The sequence below is a fragment of the Ranitomeya imitator genome, chromosome 1, assembly GCF_032444005.1.
Source record: "Ranitomeya imitator isolate aRanImi1 chromosome 1, aRanImi1.pri, whole genome shotgun sequence".
In the NCBI taxonomy this organism is placed as follows: Eukaryota; Metazoa; Chordata; class Amphibia; order Anura; family Dendrobatidae; genus Ranitomeya; species Ranitomeya imitator.
The window spans coordinates 700,740,202-700,750,199 of record NC_091282.1 but is presented as its reverse complement, the minus strand read 5'-3'; positions in this window follow the sequence as shown (position 1 = coordinate 700,750,199).

Here is a 9,998-nt window from a genome sequence, read left to right as displayed (position 1 = left end):
AGAGACACAGCTAGGCTGAAAAAATCCTTCACAGACAAAGCTGGACAAAACAAAACAAGAAAATGCACAGACTATAAGGTCCACAGCAGGTGGACAGCAAAAACAAGGCCATAACTTATCTTTGAAGAAATGAACAGCAGACCAGGAGAGACCAAGTATGGATGTGAATCCTCCAAAAACAATGGACAACTGGCACTGATTAAAGGATAAAGCAGGACTTAAATAGCCCAGCCCAAATTGCAAAAAATGGATACACCTGATAAATGCTGCGATCCAACTACCGCAGCACTACCACTCATAACCACCGGAGGGAGCCCAAGAGCAGAATTCACAACAGAGTGCATGATGGCAGAATGCTGAATGTGGTGGGAACCCCTGGATCTTGATATATTGCTTCGGGTGATTTTTGTGGAAATGTTTTAGTTATCATTGTACCCATAATGGGGGCTATGGTTGCCACAACTGTGAGGGGGGACAGGAGCTGGATGTGGCTCGCGACCCTCTTGCAGAGCTGAATGTGGCTCTCAAGGTCAGAAAGGTTGGGGACCACTGATCTAGATAGTCTGTGGCCCTAAGCAATTTATCCCACATCTGTGTAATCATAGGGGAAATTAAAATAGAACTGACAATTTTATTGGCTATACCCATCCTTACTACATGTGGTCTTCCCGAAGGGAAAAACTAAAACATTATGCCCCTTTATCTGCCACTAGTCTGTTTGACCAGCTTGCAGTGCGATGTGTGGATCCATGTCAGCCTTCCTTCCAGTTTTACTGACATAGGAGTAATAAGGAGAAACTGATAGGGACCCTCATACAAGGGTTCTAGTCCGTGTTTTCTGACATGCCTTTTCACGACCACAAAATCACCAGGCTTCAAGTTGTGAGAAGTGTCGGTTTCTGCTCAATCTGGAAGGGAAGAAGAAACTAGAGCATGGGTGTTAGTAAGATTTTTACTAAGCTAAATAACATATTGAACAGCACAGTCAGTTTCCTCTGATAACTGCTGAGGCTGGAAATTTGCAACTGAGGGCCTAGCACCAAATAATATCTCATATGGGGACAGGCCATGTTTTGCAATAGGGGTAGTACGAATGTGGTACAGTTCAATGGGTAGGAGCTCTGGCCATGGAGCCGTAGTTTCCTGCATCATTTTGGTCAATTGTCCCTTCAGTGTGGCGTTCAGCCTCTCAACTTTCCCACTGGATTGTGGATGGTACGGAGTATGGAGAGCTACAGTGGATCCAAGCATTGTCAGAACCTCCTGATACACATGAGAAGAAAAGGCCGGGCCTTGGTCACTTTCAACAACTTCTGGGACACCATATCAGCATATGACTTCCATCACCAGTTTCTTCGCTGTGGTTTTTGCAGTCATGTTGGTAACGGGGAATGCTTCCAGCCAACTGGAGAACATGTCGATAACCACCAGACAATATTCATACCTTTCAGACATAGGCAACGTGATGTGGTCCACCTGGAGCCTTTGGAAAGGATAGTCGAGCTTAGCAAGGTGCTACGGGGGTACACGTTGAAGTTGACCGAGATTGCAGGTCTGACAGATATTACATGCACAGTTGAGTGCTGTCAGGACTGTAGAAATACCTGGAGCCCAGTAGAATTTTTGTACCCGGGCTAGGGCCTGGTTTTTCCCTCGATGTGTGAGCCCATGTGCCCACATGACAATAGCAGGGTACATCTGCTTAGGGAGACACACAAGTTGGTACTTTTTCCAGAGACCATTGTCCATACGTGCTCCATCAGCCTTCCACTGCTTCACTTCTTCCTTTGGGTACATTCTCTGCATGTTGACTCAGTGATTTTCAAATTGATCCACAAAGCATTGCCGGCAACTGAAAATGACCAGACGGAGGGAGAATCAAGCAGATCTCTGACCCCCGTTTATTGTGTCGCACATTTCATAATCTTAGAAGTTATACTTCAACTAATCAACATAAGAACACGCTCACAGTTCTTAACCTGTAAGAATGTATGAACCTCCTGCACGTCAAGGTCCCGTAGAACAATACACCTTCAGTCTCATGTCTTGTTCTGGTTGAAACAATCAAGGTCTCATAACAACTATGAACTTTTATCTAGTAACAAAATTTATCTCAAAACAACAAGATGGAGTCGAAAAGCACAAAATGAAGCCTGCTTTAATTTTTCTTAGTTTAATTCTTCACATCTCCATGTTATCCTATGGGGTAATGCACAGGGACACGTCGGATTATACTCCTCTGACTGTCTCACTCCTGTTTGTTGCTTACAGATACTGGGGTAAAATACTGACTAAACACTGAACATGTGACCGTGGCCTTACAAATACTGATGTAAAATACACACTGAGTGACCTTGTCCTTGCAAACACTAATGTAAAATACTGACTGTGTGACCGTAGACTTACACTGATCTAAAATACAGACTGTGTGACCGTGGCCTTACAAACACTGATGTAAAATACAGACTGTGTGACCGTGGCCTTACAAACACTAATGTAAAATACAGACTGTGTGACCGTGGCCTTGCAAACACTAATGTAAAATACAGACTGTGTGACCGTGGCCTTGCAAACACTAATGTAAAATACAAACTGACCGTGGCCTTACAAAAACTAATGTACAATACAGACAGTGGACCGTGGCCTTACAAACACTAATGTAAAATGCTGACTGTGTGACCGTGGCCTTACAAATACTGATGTAAAATACAAACTGTGACCGTGGCCTTACAGATACTGATTTAAAATGCAGACTGTGTAACCGTGGCCTTACAAACACTGATGTAAAATACAGACTGTGTGACAGTGGCCTTACAAACACTAATGTAAAATACTGACTGTGTGACCGTGGCTTACAAATACTGATGTAAAATACAAACTGTGTGACCGTGGCCTACAAATACTGATGTAAAATACAGACTGTGTGACCGTGGCCTTACAAACACTGATGTAAAATACTGACTGTGTGACTGTGGCCTTACACTGATGTAAAATACAGACTTTGTGACCGTGGCCTTACAAACACTGATGTAAAATACAGACTGTCTGACCGTGGCCTTACAGATACTGATGTAAAATACAGACTGTCTGACCGTGGCCTTACAGACACCAAAGTAAACTACTGACTCGGCACATCGATGCCATCTGTGATACACTACATGCTGTCTTGTTTTTTTAACCAACTGGTTCTTCACAGGAGCTTCACAGAATCCATCTTTGATCTTTAATTTTTTTTTCTCCAGAAAAAATGGATGATGTTGATGGCAAAAACAGACACTGAACAAAAATGGATGAAAATCTGATCCAGCATGCTGATGGGAAACAGCACTGAGGTGAGAATTCAGCCAAGTGCAGAGCATTGTGGAGCAATCATGTCCATAGACTGCAGACGGGGGCAGGAGCTGCTGCCATTTCTATGCACTCGTCTGGTCCATACACTGAACCAGATTATAACATGCTGCAGTTTTTTGCCCATGCAGACTCGGGGACCATATGGACTATAGCACATAGACCAGTGGTGGCCTATATCCATCAGGCCGGGTGCCCATGATCCGGAATTAGCAGCACATGCCCGGTGCATCCAAAGCGCTGCCGTCTATTGAATGCAGGTAAATCCACATGTAGTCACTGAGCCGTGCGGATTCACTGCGTCCAATACATTATATGGATGCAATTTATCTTGCAGAGACTCGCGTCTCCACAAGATAAATAGATATGCTGCAGTCTGGAGAGACCCGTCGCATGTCCGTCTCCACGCGTGTCTGTGGACACATAGTGGATATGGGATTTCTAGAAATCACATCCACTATGATGTAACATCTGGCTGCTGGGGGTTTGGCACTGCATAAATACACAGCATCAAACCCGCAGCAATGCCGGATCGTGGGCACATACTCTTATAGCCTATGGGGTTCTTCATACCTTGTGAAGTGTTTAAAAAAAAAAAAAAACAGGATTTTTGGTTGCTTACCGTAAAATCTGTTTCTCGGAGCCTTCATTGGGGGACACAGGAACCATGGGTGTATGCTGCTGCCACTAGGAGGCTGACACTACGCACAAAAAAAAAGTTAGCTCCTCCTCTGCAGTGTACACCCCACCGACTGGCATTATGCACTTCAGTTAGTGAGAAAGCAGTAGGAGAAAAACAATAAGGTTGAAACATAGCCACAAACATGAGAACTGTCAATGTGAGAACAGTCATAGAACATAGAACAAACAAAAACTGAATAACATGAGAGGGAGCTGTGTTCCCCAATGAAGGCTCCGAGAAACAGATTTTACGGTAAGCAACCAAAAATCCTGTTTTCTCTATCGCCTCTCACTGGGGGACACAGGAACCATGGGACGTTCCAAAGCAGTCCCTGGGGTGGGAAAAACAGACTTCCATCAGGTCAAAAAACTCAACACTGCCGCCTGCAAGATCCTTCTGTTAGGCTGGCGTCCGCCGACCTTGTAAAATTTGGCGAACATGTGGAAGGAAGACAAGTATGCCGCTTTGCAAAGCTGTAGGGCGGAAGCCCTGTGGTGTACCGCCCAGGAAGCGCCAACTGCCTGGGTACAGTGAGCCTTTATCCCAGGATGGGGCACTCTGTTCTTGACCCGGTAAGTCTCCAAAATTGCCGTTCTGATCCAGCGAGCAATAGTCGCCTTAAAAGCCGGCAGGCCTCTGCGCGCGCCATCAGGAATGACGAAAAGAGAATCAGTCTTCCGGAAAGCGGCTGTTCTAGCCAGGTAGATCCTCACTGCCCTGACGAGGTCCAGTTTGTTCAACGATCACTCCAGAGGATGAGTCGGAGCTGGACAAAGGGAAGGTAGAACAAAGTCCTCGTTGAGGTGGAAGGTGGAAACCACCTTAGGAAGGAAGGAAGGCGGGGTCCTCAAGACCACCTTGTGCTGGTGGATAACCAAGAAAGGAGGTCGGCAAGAAAAGGGCCGCCAACTCGGAAACGTGGCGGATAGAAGTGATGGCCACAAGAAAGGCCACCTACCAAGATAGAACTGACAGGGAAACCTCCCTGAGAGGCTCGAAGGGGGAACCCCTCAGAGCGTCCAGCACAAGATTTAAATCCCATGAATCCACAGGGGCCCTGTACGGAGGGACAGCATGTGCTACTCCTTAAAGGAAAGGTCTTAACCTGTGGCTGAGAAGATAACGTCTTCTAAAAAAGGATAGAGAGCGCAGAGACCTGGCCCTTTAGGGAACTAAGAGCAAAGTCCGAATCCAGTCCTGCCTGATGGAAGGTGAAGCTGGAAGTGAAGGGAAAAGGACATAGGCGAAACGCAGTTGGACTCGCACCAACAGAATCCTTCCAGGTACGATAGTAGATCCTGGAAGACGCAGGCTTCCTAGCCTGGATCGTGGTGGAATCACCCGATCCGAAAGGCCGGACGCTCTTAGAACTGCGGTCTCAACAACCACGCCGTTAAACTGAGCGACCAAGAATTTGGGTGGCAGATCGGACCCTGAGACAGATCGGGCCTGTCTGGAAGGCGCCAGGGGGCGTCCGCGAGAAGATTGACAATCTCCGCAAACCAAGCTCTCCTGGGCCAATCCGGGGCAATCAGAATGGCCGGCACCCCTTCACCTTGATCACTTTCAACAGCTTGGGAAGCAAGGGAAGAGTTGGGAACAGATAGGGGAGCACGAACTGCGACCAAGGAATAGCCAGAGCGTCGACACCCACTGCGAGAGGGTCGCGAGACCTGGAGACAGAGGAACCTCCCTGTTCATTCGGGACGCCGTGAGGTCCACGTCCGGAGTCCCCCATCGAAGACAAAGCTGAGGCAAGACCTCCTGATGCAAGGACCATTCCCCTGCCGCAAGGCCCTCGTGGCTGAGGAATAAGGCGGCTCAATTGTTGACGCCGGGGATAAGCACCACGGATATCACCAGAACCGTTGCCTCTGCCCAGAGGAGGATCTTGGATACCTCGGCCAAGGAACTCCTAGTCCCCCCCCTGATAGTTGACATATGCCACCTCCGTGGCCTTGTCCGCCTGGATTCGGATAGGTAGAGCCCTGAGAATCCTTTCCCAGTGACGAAGGGAGAGAAAGATGGCCCGAATCTCGAGCACGTTGATCGGCAGAGAAGACTCCTGCGCCGAACGACCCTGAACAGTCAGGTGGCGAAACACCGCGCCCCAGCTAATAAACAAGAAAAGAAAAGCCACTATAATGTATGCACACCACCAAAAGTTATAATAAGTCACACAAGCTTTATTGGTAACATATAAAAACAATTAAAACCATACACACAAAACTCCCTCCATATACGTGTGCCCAACACTGCCCAATACACAATACTTCCATATAGTAGTGGAAAACATGCATCAAATATGGCAGATAATCAAATAGTATACACACATAAATAATTACTGGCAAAGCCGCCCTGTCCTAACCAGCAAAAGATATACCTGTCAATAGCAAAACCCTGTCAGGCTGCAGCTTACCCACAGCAAATAGTCCTCCTGGTATATAATGACTAGGGCACAAGCAAATACGGCCAAATAATTACCCCAAATAGGAAAAAGGAACACGGCTGTCACCCGTCCCGAGCAAAAGAGGGGAACATGCTGCGGCAGCTAGAAGGTGATCCAGACAGAAGGCTCACAAAATATAGAGACCATATAGCAAGGACTGGGCAGCCAGCAAGTGAAGGCCTTTTTCCTATTTGGGGTAATTATTTGGCCGTATTTGCTTGTGCCCTACTCATTATATACCAGGAGGACTATTTGCTGTGGGTAAGCTGCAGCCTCTCTCGATCCTGAGAAAAGGACGGAGCCTTGATGAGGATGTCGTCGAGGTACGGAAAAGGTACCAGTCGCCTGACCCTCAAGATGGCTATCAGTGCCGCCATGATCTTCGTGAAAACCCTGGGAGCGGTTGCGAGACCGAACGGCAGGTCGACAAACTGAAAAGGGTCCTGGAGCACCGCAAAGCCCAGGAATCGGTGATGTCCCGGGAATATCGGGACATGGAGGTAGGCGTCCTGAATATCTATGGAACACAGAAATTCTTGAGCCTCCATGGAAGCAATTACTGAACGAAGGGATTCCATCCTGAAGTGTCTCAGACGAACTCTCCTGTTCAGCAATTTGAGATCCAGAATAGGACGAACCTTGCCGTCTTTTTTCGGTCACACAAAGGATTGGAATAGAAACCTGTGAACCGTGCTTTTTCTGGGACGGGAACAATTACCCCCGGCTTTGAGGAGAGAAGCGATGGTTGCGAAGAAACCCGGAACTAGAGCGTGGTTTCTTGGAGGTCGGGATTCAAAGAAACGATCCCGGGGTCGTGAAACGAACTCTATTTTGTATCCCGAGGATACAACTTCCCTGAAACATGCGCCATCTACTGAGGAGATCCAGACGTCCCTGAGGAAGAGGAGACGGCCGCCCAGCCTGGGAACTGGGCTGGGGTCTTGTCGTGAGTCATGCCAAGGTGGATCTTCCAGTCCTAGACCTGGAGGGTCTACCTTGGGAGTAGCGAGAACGCCAGGAAGGAGTGGGTCTAAAGAATACCCTCTTCTTCTCTTGACGTGCCTGTGGCCTCTGCTGCGAGAACCCTGAAAAAAGGCTGGCTGGTAAGGGACTTTTTGGACGACAAATCCGCCTGCCAGGCCTTGATCCAACGGTCCGACGGAAGGGAACAGGATTGCTGGAAGCCTGAGTCGCACAAGACGCGGCATCCAGGGAAGCGGAGACCAGGTATTCACCTGCATGAGAAATCTGGCTGGTAAGCTCAGCTAGCTATCCGGGTGGAGCCCCATCCAGAATGCCCTGACGGAGCTGTTTGGCCCATTTGGATACTTCGCCAAGGAGTCTATGATTATCATTAGAATCCTTCAGAGATGCTCCGCCAGATAGCGGAAGGACAGTGTTGGTCTTTCGACAGCCTGGAAACCCGAGGATCGACCGAGGGAGCAGTCCAATTAGCGGTGAGCTCCGGAGAAAAGGGATATAAAACGCCAAGGCGCTTTCCTCTCTGAAAGCGTCTGGCCGGATTCTCTCTTTCTCTGGTCATGATTTCCTCTAATTCAGGTTGAGGAGCGAAAACCTTGGAAGGTGGTTTAGCCCGTCTAAACGAAACCGCCTGGTCTGCGGGTTCCGTAGCGGAATCTTTGATGCCACAGGTCTGATTTATCGCTCCAATGAGGTTCTGAACCATATCCCTCATGCCATAGATTTGGTTAGAATCCAGCGCCGAAATATCCTACAAAGGCGCATCAGAGAAAGCCTCGCCTGACTCAGGGGAGGGGGAGCGGGGGGAAGCCGACCGCAGAGGACTATGGGACGAGATGGAACGGGAAGAGGACTCAGACCAGCGTTCCTGTCTGGACCTTTTGCGGCCTATAACGGAAGGCTCAGTCTGAGCCTCCTGCGACCCATTGGCTACTGCGGGAGTCTGCAGGGGCAACCTATCAACCACAGACACAAGGGTTTTAGACACCCGAGTTAGATCCGCTATGGATTGTGATAGATAGGAAACCCAGGTTGGAGTGGAGTCTTCGCTCTGTAGCGGAACAGCGGGAGGGTCCTGGGCGGGGGTTGCAGGTCTGACAGAGAGGACTGACCTAAGGGAAGATTGCAGTTCCAAGACGACAACGCAAAGTGTTTGGCTAAGGCAGAAGTAGGAGGGTGAGAGCGACCTCCCTTAGAGTTAGACATGTGAGAAATGCCAGAAGGTTAGGGGACAGAGGGGAGTGTCAGTCTGCAGAGCAGAGCTACTCACGACAGGCGAAGCGATCTTCAGACGGAAAGGCTGCATAGCTGCCCAGAGGAGGATCTTGAGAGAAGATGCACCTCAGATAGCGTTGATCCTTAACGCATAAATGCAGGCAGACAGCAGACTTCATGGACACTCTTCTGTCCGGGACCAGCTGCAGCCGCAAGGAGTGGAGCAAGGCATTCCTGGCGCCGAAAAACAAACTTGGGGGCACAGGAGAAAGTGAGCGGGGCTAACCGCCAAGATGGCGCCGGTGGGCGGAGCTCGCTGAAATGAACCAGTCAGGCAGGAGAAAAACCCACCCGATGGAAAGAAGGAAGTGGGCGGAGTCGCGGCCGGAAGTAGGCCCCGGGAGAAGCCGGGGCCTAAATTAGAAGCCGGTGACCGCTGGAGGGAGAGGGCCGCGGCGACGGCGGACGTGCAGCCAGGAAGTGGCGCGGCCGCCCGCAAGACAGCCGCGCCAGGACAGAAAAGAGCACGGCCGCAGAAAAAGGCAGCGCGGCTGCCTGCAGGCCCGCCGCAACGGCCCCCCAGAAAAACGGTGCGGCTGTGTGCCGCTGCGCCAGAGAGGGAGGAGCGACCGCTGTAAAAAAGCAGCGCGGCAGCCAGTAGGGCCGCCGCGCCGCTCAGAGCAAGGAGCGGCCGCAGTAAAAAGGGCTGTGCGGGGGAAGCAGCGCGGCCGTCGCGCAAGGAGACATGCGCGCTGCAGCGCCAGGGAGGAAGGAGCGGCCGCAGCAAAAAGCAGCGTGGCCGCCTGAAGGGCCACTACGCCGCTCGGAGAAAGGAGCAGCCGCATTAAAAAGGGCAATGCGGTCGCCCAGACAGTGCGGGGGAGCAGCGTGGCCGCCCAAAAGGGCCGCCGCGTGAAGGAGACACGACTCCTCCCATGCCACCCCGCCAGCCCGAGAAGGACCCAGAGGAAGGGGAGCAGGAATACTCCCCTAAACATCCCACGCCGTCCGTTACTAACCTCAAACCGGTGAAGGCATCAGACGTCCAGGGAGCTGTGATGGACGTCCTCGTCTCCAACCGACAGGCTCTGGTGGGCGAGTGGGTGGGGGACGGAGCTAGGACCGGACTTCTGAGCACACTTGTGTGCTAGGATCATGGTCCTGCTGAGGGATCTATGAGGATACGGAGTGGCAGTACACGCCATACTCATAGTCCGTATTGTGGGACTACAGGTGTTCACCCTGTATCCCTCCGGAAAACCTTAAAGAAAACGATGCACATTGAGGTAGATAAGGGTCTAATGAAAGACCCGTGTCCACCTC